The sequence below is a fragment of the Pimephales promelas genome, chromosome 17, assembly GCF_988280905.1.
Source record: "Pimephales promelas chromosome 17, fPimPro1.hap1.1, whole genome shotgun sequence".
Classification (NCBI taxonomy): domain Eukaryota; kingdom Metazoa; phylum Chordata; class Actinopteri; order Cypriniformes; family Leuciscidae; genus Pimephales; species Pimephales promelas.
The window spans coordinates 29,747,324-29,763,439 of NC_142785.1; the positions used below are offsets into that span (position 1 = coordinate 29,747,324).

Sequence of the window (16,116 nt, forward strand, 5' to 3'; positions counted from 1 at the left end):
GATAATTAATAAAATACATCTGTTATGTCACCTTTTTTCAAATTTCAGTTCAGTTCATCTTTAAAGTTCTATATAGAACCTTTTCTTCTAACGGTGTATGACGTCTTGGGATGAGACTGTGTTAGACAAACACATTTACATAAACTCATTTTGGGTTGTTACTTGATGTGTAGTGCAAAATAAACAACTGATGCTGTATGTCACATGATTACGACCACAATTTAATTCATGCTACACATATTCATACTATTAGAACAAGTCATGAATTAAGATTAAAATATGCAGTAGGGATTTTGTTATGCAGCATCTTACTAGCATATAGCGTAAACAGATCCATATTTAGCAGTCTGAATCATGCGTGAGTATCCTGATGATGTTTCCTGACCCTTTATGCTGTATTATGTTGCTCTTGGCCTCTCTCCACTTGACCTGGCTATGCCATTCAACCTGAAAGAAGATTATCTGTGTGTCTACAACTGGCGCCCACACACTCAACACGGCCAGGCGCTGTTGTAAGCCAGTCGTATTTAGAGCACATTCACATTTACCTAGTTCCATGTTTGACCTGTGGATTACAGAAGCGTTTCTCTGGCTCTTTGTGAATCCTTCATGTAGAACAGAACACACACACACACCCTACACTCGGAAAACCCAGGGATACTGTACACCAGTGAGCACCAAATATAACAGGCTTACACTTGGGGAAGAGGATTTACCAAGGTATGGTAGATTAGAGCTGAGTCTCTGAACTAGTTTATTTGAAGGAATGTGATGCCTGAACATTGTCTAACATGAAGAAATCATTCTGGAGCATTTGAAGCCTGAATGATTCTTATAAATGTGTGCAACAATCTACATTTACATTACAATTTCCAACAAGTATTATGTAATAGGGTGGTGTAATTATGTAATTAGGGTGCTGGTGATGGTGCAGTGTATAAGACACATGCCTTTGGTGTGAGAGACCTGGGTTCGAATCCACTGTGAGACACCAATGTGTCCCTGAGCAAGACACTTAACCCCTAGTTGCTCCAGAGGCATGCGACCTCTGACATATATAGCAATTTTAAGTCGCTTTGGATATATATATATATATATATATATTCAGATGCAAAAGCCTCTAAGTGCCATTTAAAATTTTCTTCTAGAATGATAATTTTTATCAAGCTTGTAAATTTAAGTTCAGTGATTTCACTTAAATGGCAATGATGATTACCTATTAATTGTTATTTAAGTGAAATTACTGAATAAGTTTGATAAAAATCATCATTCAAGAAGAAAATTTCAAATGGCATTTAGAGGCTTTTGTATCTGAACTCTTCATAGTCTGTGTGTATATATATATATATATATATATATATATATATATATATATATATATACATGATAATAGAATAAAAATAATAAAAAATTCTATTTTGTATTTTTTATTCTATTTTTAATAGAATAAAAAAAAAATCTGACACTTTTTTTTAATATCAAAAGCATGACCATATTCTACATCCCTTAATCCTACACAATAACTACTTAACTTGACTAACATATCAATAATAAGCAGGAATTAGGAGTTTATTGAGGTAAAAGCGTAAATGTAAAAGTCGTAGTTAGTTAATATTGAGAATGGACCCTAATCTATCCTTCCAATTATTAATGAAAATTAAGTTTAATTGTAAGGCATTGCAAATCCAATATAATGAATATGCACTTTATTTGCAGGCTTCAAATTATTGCCAAATATGTAAACATTTGTAAATGATAATGCAGTAAAGTATGTTAAAATACGGAATATTTAGCTAAGTTTTAAGATGCCCAGTGAAGAATTTAACCTCTTTAAGAAACATGTTACTAAAATAGAGCATTTGAATTACTTAGAGCAGTTTCTGCATATTGGGATTTGAAGTATTTTAACACAAAACGAAATGGCACAGTTTACATTTAAGAATAAAGCAGGATCTGAAAACACATTATGAATTGGGTCACGGCACAGATTCAGTGGTCCAAATGGAGGGACATTTAATGCAGCAATTCCTTTCTGCTCGCACAATACCAAAAGAGGGAGGCATAAAAAAAAAACGAGAAATAAAGAAGGAATAGACAGGGATAAAGCGATAAAGAGGTGTGTGAGAGAGAATCAGGCCCACATGCGGATCCACAGGCTGAGAACATTTGTGATCCGCCTCACTTCTCTGTGGGAGAGCGTTTCCTGGCCCTGGATTACCGCAGCACATTGAATAGACCAAAGACACTCTGTAAGAAAGTGTGTGTACATCGGTAGCAGATAAACACTACTGTGGAACGCTTATTTTCTCTGCATCAGTAGAAAATCCAGATCCTTTGCTCATCCAGTGGAAGTGCACGCTGGTTGCAAACCTTGTTTATTTCTCAGACTGAAGTCAAACATGGGGATAATTAGACTTGCATTGTAAATTGTCTGCCGCAAGGAGTGCAGCGTATAGACACGCTGACCCCATATTGTTAATTTTGCTCATTATAGTTTGCATACGTGAGGCTTTGGTGGAAAGCTGTCAATAATGGTTTGAAAATGGGGGGTTTCACAGAGATGTCATAGAAGAACCATTTTGGGTTCATAAATTAAAGGAGTAGTTCACTTTAAAAAAATTACTCAGCCCTATGTCTTTCTTTCTTCAGTCAAAAAGAAATTAAGTTTTTTGATGAAAACATTCCAGGATTTTTTTCCACATAATGGACTTCACTGGTAACCAAGCGGTTCAAGGTCCAAAAGGCAGTTACAGTGCAAACTGCATTCTGTTCAAATGGCTTTAAACGATTCCAGATTATGAATAAGGGTCGTATCAAGCGAAACGATCGCTCATTTAAAAAAATAAATAACAAAGTTTAAGTTTTATAAGCTCAAATGGTCTTGCTCTGTTCTGTGATGCGTGTTTGTGACTCTCCTGTTCGAAATCGTTCATCAAAATGAACGAATCGTTTTTCGCTGAAATAATACATTTGTATTCATAAATAATATAACAATCTTACTGACACCAATTTATGAATGGCAGTGCACATATAAACTATAACTATATTAGGAAGTAGTTGTCAAACACTAAAAAGGTAAGGACAGAGGAAAGAAGCACCATTTTGATGTTATTTAACTTCTTTAAGCATATTTTATAAAATAGGCTTTATAGGGTTTTAAGTAGTCAATGCATTGAAAAGAATAAAATGAGTCTGATCATTTGTGCTTTTATTTATTTATTAATTTTTTAGGTTAATATGGATTTTGACTGCGAAACATTTTATCTTAAGAAACCTTTCAGACTTTCCATTTATTAGATTGGAAATAGTAGTAGCCTTGGTATTGATTTGAAAAGAAAGTTCTACAAGTGGCTTTGGCTCAAACCTGCTTTCTGAAATCCTTTTTTTTTTTTCCCCCAAAGAGAAGTCTACCTGATGTCCTTGAATTAATATAAGTGGTAGATTGAATGAACCAGTCTATTCTTGTAGTTGCATAAACTCAATAATGCTTTTTCAGCTAGTTATAGCATGCGACTTGATGAACATACAGTTTTACAGTCTCTGTCATAAATGTCCACGGGACAACAAAAAACAACAAAAAAACAGCGTGTTAATCTCACTGTTGTTTATTTTAGTTAAAAAAAAAATGCAGTTTGGTAAGAAATATTGCAGCCTGTAAATTGACAGATGTGGCTAAGAGTTAATTTTGGACCCTGTCTGTAACCTATGACCAGGAGTATGACAAACATATACTCAGATCAACAAAGACGCCACATTCAGCCGGCTTCCTCCATTCTTGTCAGTGCTCTGAGTGATTGTCTGCAGAAAAGGATAGTCAAGGTTGTCTGTGAGAGTGGGCAAACAAAAGGAAACGTGACAGGCAGGCTCATTTTCAAGCAGCAAGGTTGGTTAAGATTATAAGCCGTACTACTGACTAACCAAGCAATCGCTCGCTGTCATCCACTGACAGCCTTGTTAAATGACGAAAGCTTCATTTACTTGTCAAACATGATAGAAACGGCAATTCTCTCCCTCTTGTCAGTATTCCTCTTTTCTCTGAATAGTAGCATTAGTGTAGAAATGTTCAGTTTTCTGCTGTCAAATTATTACTGACAGTGATTCTATGACAGATGAGTCGATCTGCCTTGAAAAACGATGTCAGGACACCCTGAATCCGTTTTTCTTAGCTTGTATAAACATTTTATATGAATTCTCATGGACCACATGTTTTATTTCTTAATTTGTTCTGAACTCAATATTTGAACTATTACTAGATTTTTTGTGTCTGTGTTTTCTGCAGAAAACGTGGGAAGTGTTTGCTTTGAAACTGCCTGATGGTATGTCGTATCGAATCGTAAGGATTTAGCAATTTCAGTTCCATTACCGACTGACTGACTGACATCTGTACATTTCCTCTGGGTATTAAACAGCATTTAAAGTCATTAAATGGATTTTGTGGAAATTAAGGCCTTAAATGGGATTAAAAGGCATTAAATTAGACTCCTGCAGGCATTAAAATGTAGATAGTTTTGAAGAAAATGTAATATTATCAATTTATTTGAAAATAGGCTTCATAATTAATCATTTTTATTTGCTGTCGCAAAATATGTACGTTAGTGTGATAAACCCGGTTTTTTTTTTTTTTGTTTTTTGTTTTTTGTGGAGATGACGTGGGCATTTTTTACAGCGGTGGACAAGAATAAAACTAGACCAGAAAAAAATGGGAAAAGGGACGTCAATCTGTTAATATCAGTCCAGACATCAATAACTTTATTAGTATGACCTTTTTTATTTTACCTTCAGAACCCTGATTTATGTACTGTAAGTCTGTCTGGACAGTATGCATGTCTGTTGTCAAATTTTGAGATCATTTCAGGTTTCAGCAGAACATATTTATATAGTATTTTATATATCTAATTATTCACTAAATCAAATTTTTATTGGATTTAGCCAAAAATGCTGTGTTTGCTTTTTAATGACTTTTACAGATTCTTTTTAGAGATAATAACTCAAATCAATGTCATATAAATTCAAATGTATAACTATAAATAATATTTATAAACTAGCACAAATGTAGTAACAACCTTTTCATAGTTCCTCGGTGTCCACATCACTGAGGACCTTACATGGTCTGCTCACGCAGAGACAGTGCTTAAGAACATCAACGCCTTTTCTTTCTTAGAAAGTTTGAAATGACATACAAGATTATTAGTGACTTTAGCCACTTGTCCCACAGACTGTTCTCTCTGTTACCATCAGGCAGACGTTTTCGCACCATTCGATCCTGTACCAGCCGACTGAGACAGCTTCTTCCCACAGGCTATCAGGTTAATGAACAGCCAGAACTGATACAGCTTACACACATCACTATATTCCCTATATACATTGCCATACATGCACTTTACTTGACTCAACACCGCTTTTCAACACTGGACTCTTCACAGCAGCACTACACAGCTTACAGTGCTCTGCATTGATTAATACATATCATCGAAATACCAATCATGTGCATTATACTGCACTCTTAGAAAAAAGGGTTCATTGGGGTTTATATTGAAGCATAGGGTTCTTTACTCGACTCCAAAGAACCTTTAATGCTAAAAAAAATAGATTTTTTTAAAAAATTATTCATTCATATATTACATTATTCTGCAACATTTTGTAGTTGTAATTCAATTATTGTTTATTAAACTGTTGTAGGAACTTAATATCACATTTTAATCATGCTGATTTTTAGCGGAGAAAAACTGAAATGGCACTCTTCATGTGATATTGATTAACTACAATATATATATATAAATATATATATAAATATATATATATAAATATATATATATAGATAGATAGATAGATAGATAGATAGATAGATAGATAGATAGATAGATAGATAGATAGATAGATAGATAGATAGATAGATAGATAGATAGATAGATAGATAGATAGATAGATAGATAGATAGATAGATAGATTTTCTAACCCCCATATCTTGAATTTTGTGATCATTCACATGCACATTCATGAACACATTTTAGGGTCTTCATGTTTGTCAATAATATGAAATATTTAATCCTGAAAGGACAAAACAAATGATAATGAGTAAACCCAAAATGTTCATTTTTCCTGGTTACAAAGAACTCTAAAGGGTTCTTATTATTGAACCTTTAAAAAGGGTTCGGTATAGAACCTTTTAGGGGTTCCAAATACTTAGCGCTGATAGAATCTTTTAAGGTTCTATATAGAACATTTTCTTCACAGTGTGCACTGTGTATATCTGTATATTTGCAGTTATAACTTATATACTGCACATAATGTGTTGAAAATAACTGTTTTTCTGCTACTGGCTACAGTATATTTAGCTACACTGCGCAACATGGTCATTTGTATATTGCTCCTGTATGTTAATTTCACTCATTACGGCACATTGTTAATGTGACAATAAAGGATTCAAATCAATTCTTTATTCATTTATCCATTTATCTATAAATCAAGTCAATGGCAAATAAATGACTGACATATAATTATCTAAAATATAATCACATTTGCTATAATGTATATAATTTAGTAACCGCTCCAACTAAACTAACCGCTCATAAAGTTGTTCAGGAAACAGGCCACATTGGTCGCACTGTAAGTTTTTAATTCACTGAAATGATCGGTTCATAATAATCATATTTAAGAGTGTGAATAGACCTATTTATACATATTTAGTGTATGATTGGTTTTGCGCTAGAGATTCATTCTTTTGGAAAATTGGTTCAAGGTTTCCATCATTATTTTTGAGTTGCTGCCATGGCGTAGTTTCCATGCCGTTCTGGGTGGTTGCTAAGTAGTTTGAAGCGTGTTCTGGATAGTTGATTTTAGATATGGCTCGGATCCCTCTTTCAATGTACTGCAAGTCTGTGTTTTTTTTTACCAACAGGATTAAGTTCTCTTAAAAAAATAAATAAATAGTACTCTCTTCTCAAGCCATTGCATTTATTTATTAGAACTAGATGATGCCATGGTAAGTAAGAATAGATATCAATAAGCAACCCGGTCTCATCCCAAGACGTCATATAACTGACGTTTTGGGACGTCTTTTGACCATACGTCAATATTCGCCTTTTTAGGGCCCCCTTAAACGTCGGTAGATGAGGTTATGGGATCCTAACTCTACCCCATACCTAAACCTAACCCTAAACCTAACCCGTCACCTAACCGACGTTAAAGGTAAAGCGTCAGTTGTATGACGGCCCGGGATCGCCATCTACCGACGTTTAAGGGGGCCCTAAAAAGGCGGATATTGACGTATGGTCAAAATACGTCCCAAAACGTCAGTTATATGACTTTTTGGGATGAGACTGTGTTACAATAAGACCTATACAAAATTGCATATGTGTGTGTGTGTTGGTGTAAATCTCCCTAACGGCTCGACAGCTCTTTCGAGCGTGCATGTGCGTGTTTGCGTCCGCCGTCCAGTCTTCACTCACTGACTGTGACTGTGAATCTAGTCCTTTGAGACGTTGCTGTCTGCACCTCTACTGACACTTCATGTCACAGCGAGGGGGTCGCGTCAGCTGGCATTAGCTCCGCTGTCGCTGTGATGATGCCAAGAAGCACGCAGGTGTATCTGGAGGTGACTCGCTTCCCACAGACTCTTGATACTCTAAAACAGCAGGGGCGATGGAGGCTGATGGATTAAAGCAGTGTGAGGTCATGTGAGATCAAGACACGTTTTGTCTCAATTTCAGATCCTATCACAGCCGTCTCTGAATTTCTACATATCCAAATATTCCCAAAGAGGATATCTTCTGTCAGTGTATGCTAGTCTAAACCTCAGCATATATAAAATCCTCATATTTCTGGTCACTCACCAGATATCCTGTCTCTAGCATTCATAGGTTGGCTCAGGTACAGTGATTCAGTTATGTTTTCATGTATATTTGAAGAGTTCAGATGCAAAAGCCTCTAAATGCCATTTGAAATTTTCTTCTTTAATGATGATTTTTATCAAACTTGTATATTTAAGTTCAGTGATTTCACTTAAATGGCAATGATAATTACCTATTAATTGTTAATTAAGTGAAATTACTGAACTTAAATATACAAATTTGATAAAAATCATCAATAAAGAAGAAAATTTCAAATGGCATTTAGAGGCTTTTGCATCTGAACTCTTCATTTATTGTCTTGGCAAGTATAAATCCATCAAAACAAGTTATGGGAGAATGCATTTAGTGTGTTGTGACAAATGATTCTTTAGTTGGCAGGAAAAATACAGTTTGATGTTTATACAATGAGGCGTTTATGTTGTCGATAAAAATTTAAGCCAAAAATAACACTCCCTTTTGGATATGCTATACTATGTAAATTATATTTCAGAAATTATTTTATAATAAGTTATGCAGATTTTTATGATCTCATGTTAATTTAAAGACTACATGGAGTACTTGTCTTTTTCAGTTGTCACAATTAAATCGAATTTACATTCATATAAATATTCATAGTTGTTGTTTTTTTTTTTTTTTTGCCATGCATCAACTATACCCAAATCCAGATCCACCATAGTGCATGAGTATGCCACTTCTAACATAAACTCCAGACAGATTTGCAGATTTCTGGGCAGTTGAGAGCCGGGTCAGAAATAGAACGTTTACCCTTTAAAAAGCAAGTTTGCAGATGAAGGTTGATGATGCTCTGTGCAAAAGCCTTTAAAGTCAGAAATATATTTGACATTAAAGTCTTCTAATATGCATTCTACAGGTTGCACAACAATTAGAAAGAGTCAAAGTAATAACCGAGTGATTTTGTGCACTTCTTTAATGAGCAGAGTTTAGACAACGCTAGGGCATCAAACCTATCTGTTTTAATTATTTCCGAACAGAGGAATTTGTCATTGATGTCCATTGAACCAGTGCAGAGTAATTGGATGGAGGCTGACAAGGGATTTCGCAAGTACTCCCTGAGCTGGTTTTATGCTTGGTTTAAATTTTAAAGAGTAATCCACACAGGGGAAGGGGGCGGATAAATGGAACACCAGCCTGGCGGACTGCAGAGATTCAATGCCTTTGAATGTCCAGCAACTGATGATTTAGAGATACCTAGTTTTCGAAACTAAGTTAGTGAGGTTTTGCTTCTTCCTCAGTGGTCTAGCTTTCTTACATAAATGATTGCATTTGATAACTTTAGGCAATGAAGAAGCCAAAAATCAGTTTCCGTAATGATGCAAGTATTTCTTTAAAGCGTTAATGTTATTTAGGAGGTCCAGTTTTGGCTGTTTTTTTTTGTTTTGTTTTTTTAACCTGAACCTGACAGGTCAGTCAGTATTTGAGCCCTTAACGGATACAATAAAACTTTGCCTGAAGCATCTGCTCCCGCATTCCAGTATCATCGGAGGAAGAAGAAACATACGAATTAGTGTGTTTCTCAAAAGAGGATTTTGTAGAGTTTACTTGATCTTCAGGCCAAAACAAAACATAACTAATACAGGCATGCCCAGAGCAACCAGCTGGGTTAAAGTTTTAAAGACAAGCGAGCAAAAGCACAGATCCACAGGCTGCCTGGAGCAGATGAGGTTAAATGTGTTGATGCGCTGCTGTAGCTGGAGGTTGTCATTTTTGCACACTGAAAAACACTTTGTGGTTAAGCAAATGTATGAGGGAAAGAATGTGTACTTTTTTCCATTTGAATAAGCTGGAAATAAGCTCATTTGCATTTAATTTTTAGCACAAAATGTTCTCAGACTTAGTAAATATCACTTATTACCTACAAATACTATTTTGAATATTGCAGTGGTTCAATGATTGGCACCTTTAAAGATTTAATAATTTTACAGATACAAATAATGTGCTATAATCTCTCTGACATGATGTGGTATTAAAGGTATAATGCCCATTTTTAAAATATGTAAAATAAGTCTCTCTCCCCAGAGTGTGTATGTGAAATTTTAGCTCAAAATACACCACAGATATTTTATTTTATTTAAAATTTTGTTAAAATAGTCCCCTTTTGAGGGTCAGTAAACGTGTCATTTTGTGTGTGTCCCTTTAAATGCAAATGAGCTGCTGCTCCTGGCACAGAGGGCGGAGCTTCAACAGCTTATCTATCTATCTATCTATCTATCTATCTATCTATCTATCTATCTATCTATCTATCTATCTATCTATCTATCTATCTATCTATCTATCTATCTATCTATCTATCTATCTATCTATCTATCTATCTTTTCTATTATAATTACAGATACGTCTGTAGTGCATGAATTTTGTATTTTTGTGATGTTTTGTCGTGCTGGTGTACATGTGATTCTTGTTTCTCAAGGTGTGGAGACTCCCAGCATGCACTAGGGCATGAATAATTAATGATGACGTAATTTTGGTGTGTTCCCAGCTTTGTTTACTCGTTTTTGTTGTGTTTTGTGGCATTTTGATTTCACATTCTACACACAAATGACCTGTACTACCGTTAAAAGTTTTGGAGTTTGCATAAAAAGTCTCTTATGTTCACTAAGGCTGCATTTTAGCTGTTTTATAATGAATGCTGTAACAATAAAACAGTAAGATTGTGAGATATTATTACAATTTAAAATAACTGTTTTCTATTTTAATATATTTTAAAATGTAATTTATTCCTGTAGAAATGTATTAATTAACTCGGATGACATTTTTTTTTCAGTTTAAAATGTAGTATGTTACATTTTAATTCAATATACATTGTGTACATTTAATTCAATCTGTTTAATTTCAGTATTTAGGGGATATTGGCAATTTCTGGGCTGTTAGGTTTAATATTTTGCTCTTTTTTTCTATGCAAGCCTTTTATTTGTGCCTTGCAGACATAATAATATCCATAGACAGGAGAAGTTTCTTGCATCTGTCTCTCTGGCTCACGTTGTGTTGATATCATGTCAGACTCCGGGTGGATGTGTTCGGTTACATCGACAGGGCTGCGTCTCCAACTCTTTGATATCTGTGTCAGATTTCATCTGCAGACATAAATAATACTCTCCCGGTAAATATCGATCCTGTGCATCATGTAAAGTCGCGAGACTCCATTAGTCTCCTCATAATAATTACATGGAGTATTTATGAACAGTTCAGTGAGACTAAGGTCTCACTGTATAATGGATGTCAGTAGGGGAACCTTGTTCATGCATTACGATTTACCCTTACATGCTTGCTTGGTTTACTAAATATCATACAGCTAAAAAATATTGCTTGAAGATGAATCTCATGTGAACAATTTCATGTGAGACACGATTAAAGACACCAGGTTAATTAAATTTCTAATTTGATCCTACTGAGGTTCACCTTAGATAGTTATTACCTTAGACGGGCGTTCATCACTTCTCTCTAACTTGCAAATACAATTTGTAACTTTTGCTTGTCTATCTGTAATGTCCTGTTGTAATGTCTCTCAGCCATCTCTCTTTCTACAGTCCTTACTTTCTCTCCTCCCCCATCATGAGTGGACACACCCCCATCTGCTGATTGGCTACAAGTGTGTTGTGCTGCTCTGTCCTATCCACTTTCAACATCGTTTCCCAGAAATTGCTCACTGCACCTTTGAACATAACCATAAATAAATAACTGACAGGTTATGATGCTATGGTTTATGTCAAGATGTCATAACAAAGACGTCTTAAACAATGTCATATTTGAATTCAAAATGTCATTATTGAGCGAATGACACTTAATGACAGTTGTCATAAACCCTACTTCATATTCATAACGTATGTCATGTCATGATTATGAAGGTGTCAAGTCTTATGCACACCCCTTCAAGTAAAGTGTTACCCACAAGGATAATACGTGAACTTTTACATCAATTACAGACTTGGCTTTTAGGTTTTATTTCAGAGCCTCTACCTTGGTCATGAGAGTCAGCAAACTCCTTGTTTCCGGTCGACTGTACAAACATTTCAGCAAGGCTGAAACTATCTGAAACATTTGTAGTGTCTTTCTTTTAAAAACGAGCCCTATAAATTATTGAAAAATAAAAATATCTGTCCCTGAAGCATCCAAACCAAGTGTGTGTATGAACTAGTGTGGGTTTAGATAGTAAAGAATTAAGAAGGCGACATCTCCTGCTCAAGCACTATTGATTATGTAAAGAGAGGCTGGTTTGATTAGAATCACTTTATAACTGAAGGACCAATTCCCTTAGGTTATAATTGTTATTCGTCTCTTGCTCGGGGAGACGACGATGAAGGTCACTGAAACGACTCTGAAAGGACGTAATGGGCTCCCACTGGGGGACCTTTGACCCACAGCCTTAAGCTACAGTAGAAATGTGATCAGTACAGCTTAGATTTTGCAGTCTACTTAGGGAAATTTCAAGGTTGTTTGATGAGACACCTCTAGAGCGATATGAGTGCTCTTTGTTCTGGGAAAACGTAATATTTAATACTCGTCTTAAATGAACGTAAGAAGCCTCTGAAACAGCCTCCAGAGCTATGGTTCTCATAAAAAGCGGTCTAGAAAAGCAAAATTTATTCGGATATGGTAATTAACTTTTGGATTTCCCTGTTTATTTTACTTTAAAATGTTGAAGTGTAAAGATGGTTAGGTAAACGCTTTACTCATTGCTGAGCTTTAATGAGTCTCTTATTCTGAAATGATCATTTATTATTGCAGATGGTTATGTTGTTGTCGATTTTTTCTGATTGACATGGTTGAGCTGAAGGCCTGCGTGCAAGCAAATAAAGCGTGAATGTAACCATACCTCAGTGTTCAAGGCGAGTCGATGTGCAATGCGTTGGCCTACTTTTATAATGTTACCTCTAATTATCAGTGATGGATGTTCCATATTTATCCTCTGAATGAGCTTAGCAGCGAGTTATTGTACTGGGCTTGTATCTAGATTTAGCTTGTTGTTTGCTCAGGCAATTAAGATGCCTGTAATTATGTTGATATTATTTCCAAATATGAATGCACAGAGGTCAGTGCTTTTGAATTGTAGAGTTTGCAGTCAGTTATTTGGAGGTGAAAATTAATGACGTCAGTGGCTGTGTTTCCATGATTAAATACATGCTGGAGATCATGTTTAAAGAAAAGACGTGAATAGGCCTATTGAATTTTATTTGAACATTGTGTTGTGCTTGTGAGAGAGGGTCCATTTGATTAATGAAAGTGGCAGCAGTGGCAAGTATCATAAAAATAGGATTGAAGAGATTTGCCATGTGTGGAGGCATGAAGATAAATTTTTATTAATGTATGAACGATTTAATTAATTCAATAATTTATACATTCATTCATTCTTTTTTTTTTTTTTTTGTATGAATATTCCCTGAAAATATGGTTGTTTGCCACCATGTATGTATAGTCTATTTATTTATGTTTTTACTTTTTTTTTTTATTAAATGTTTTGCTACCTTATACCGGCAAAAAATCTCCAAAAATGGGACTTTTCAGGAAATGAAAAAGAAAAAAGAAAAAATATGTGTATTTAAGAAAAAAAAAATATTTTATAAAAAAAAAATATTTATATTTATATATAATATAAATTATATATAAATCTATATATACAGTATATACATGTAAATATTTCTTAAATATATACAAGCATGTGTGCGTATTTATATATATATATATATATATATATATATATATAATAATTATACACAGTGCACTCCCATATGTAAACACAAACTTTTATTTTGGATGCAATTAATCGCGATTAATCGTTTGACAGCGCTAATATATATATATATATATATATATATATATATATATATATATATATATATATAATTCATACACTAAAAACTTAGCAGTGTTTTATTTTTACATTTGATTACTCAGTTTTTGTTTTTAAATAACCCTAAGGTAGGCCTACCTGAACCCCCATGGTTTACACTGATGTTAAATTAACAGTGTTATTATACAGTGTTTTACAAGTAATTATTATAAAATAATAACTTATTATTACACAATAAAACACAGCTGTTCACTTTTATTTATATTTGTTAAAGCTTTCTTTGATTATTTGCTAAAACGTGGTACCTTTACTGCTATACAGTGTATATATCAGTGATCATCCAGGCCCATCATCTCCATATGTGTGTGTGTAGGGGGATGATGGACCTGACCTGAGGAAGTGACATCTGTAATGATTTTTGTATGCATTTCCCAGCTCCATTTACCAAACCCACAATGCATTTCCCTCATCATTTTGATCTTACTGGTAACTGGTAACAAATCAATTTTACATGTTCTCCTGTATAAATGCCAGTGCATGACATTCTCTGCCAAAACAAGTTCTACATATAAATGGATTCAACTTCTCATCTGCACTTCATCTTGGGGAATGATGGGGGAAAAATTGGATGTTAGCGGTAATTTTCAGCATAAGTGCTTCTGTGATTTGTACTCGTATAAAAATATGGTGGACGTAAAGGGTGCTGCTTTATTCCTCTGTCAGGAGCAGCACCTGTTTCAGAGTTTTAGTGTCGCGTTTACGCCTCTGGCGGCGGGAACAGTGGTTTGTATGGATCCTGTGACTAGTTTAATTGCCTGAGTGTCTTCCATGGCTGTCTGGGGAGACCATCCTTCCTGAGATGTCACCAGTTCAGCAGCTTCTGTGCATATGCATGAGGGGAATTGCAGTGATATTGCCTCTGAGATGTTGCTTCTGTTGTAAAGTCTTAAGAATATTTAGCTTTGGGCTTTATGCACTCTTGTCATATTCTAGGACAAGACAACAATCGCAATCTGAGAATAGATTCGATCAATTCGATCAACCAGAATTGGTCATGTTTGTGTGTTTAATTTGTTGTTTTCTTTTTGTTTCATTGTTTCATAGGGGAAAATTCTCACTTGAGAAGCTAAAAATTCCTAATGAAGCTGAATATACAATTAAACAGTATTTAAGCATCCTGTTTACTATATATGGGCTTCTTCCTGTTTGCCATAAATGGGCATCCTTCTAAACATATGATCTAAAAAAATGCTGAGTTGTTTTAATGTTTTAATGCAACTTTGGGTCACATATGGACAAACCCAGCCATTGGGTTAATTTTTTTAATTACATTTTTAACCCAACATTTGGATTTGTTCACATTTGGCCCAACGTTGGGTTAAAACAACCCAGCATTTTTAGAGTGTACTAAATGATGGACATGTGGAAAGTTGCCCAAACTGTTCTGATTGGTAATGAATGGTTTCAATATATATATATATATATATATATATATATATATATATATATACACTCTAAAAAATGCTGGGTTATTTTAACCCAACTTTGGGTCAAATATGGACTAACCCAACCGTTGGGTTAATTTTTTACATTACATTTTTAACCCAACATTTAGGGTTTGTCCATATTTGACCCAAAATTGGGTTAAAACAACCCAGCATTTTTTAGAGTGTATAAATGAAGAGTTCAGATGCAAAAGCCTCTAAATGCCATTTGAAATTTTCTTCTTTAATGATGATTTTTATCAAACTTGTATATTTAAGTTCAGTAATTTCACTTAAATAACAATTAATAGGTAATTATCATTGCCATTTAAGTGAAATTACTGAACTTAAATACACAAGCTTGATAAAAATTATCATTAAAGAAGAAAATTTCAAATGGCACTTAGAGGCTTTTGCATCTGAACTCTTCATATATATATATATATATATATATATATATAATTTTTAGGATCAATAATTGTTCTCTGACATTCTTTTCTTAAGAAATTCTGTTAAATTTTTCTGGATTCTGTTTTTTTTTATGATTTAATACGTTATTATAAATGGTGGTAATGAAATTAATGGATAATCTTTTAAAAATACCCTTTTCTTGCATGGAAAACAAATATGCTAAAAGTTAAGTTAAAAGTAAAACAAGAATGAAAAGTTGCGTAACATTGTGCATTCCTTTAAAATACAATACAATAAACTGTTTTAATAAACAGTTTTGTTATTATCGGTATTAATATGAGAAACATCCCCGACTGAACAATATGTAACATATTTCTTTCATAATTTCTTCAAGTTAGGTCATTTTAGGTTCTGTGTGTTTGTTTGTGACAAATGTATAGAATTTATCAAATTGAATGGTGATGTTCCTATGGATGAGATGCTGAAAACATCCGTGTCATGCGTTCTTGAGTATGTGAGACTAAACTGCACTGCTCATTCACACTTAGACACAAATCATAGGGTC

At 34.3% G+C, this 16,116-nt stretch overlaps 1 protein-coding gene across 3 annotated transcripts in view; it reads left to right on the plus strand.

Annotated features, from left to right (window-relative positions):
• LOC120474747 (cadherin-18) overlaps window positions 1-16,116 on the plus strand; it is a 218,080-nt gene that overhangs the window by 86,187 nt on the left and 115,777 nt on the right. The window contains exon 4 of one of the 3 annotated variants that reach the window (XM_089122348.1): window positions 5,239-5,306. The exons of the other annotated variants lie outside the window; for them this stretch is intronic. The gene's annotated coding sequence lies outside the window, so the exon portion shown is untranslated. The remainder of the gene's footprint in view (window positions 1-5,238; window positions 5,307-16,116) is intronic. 3 annotated transcript variants of the gene reach the window in all.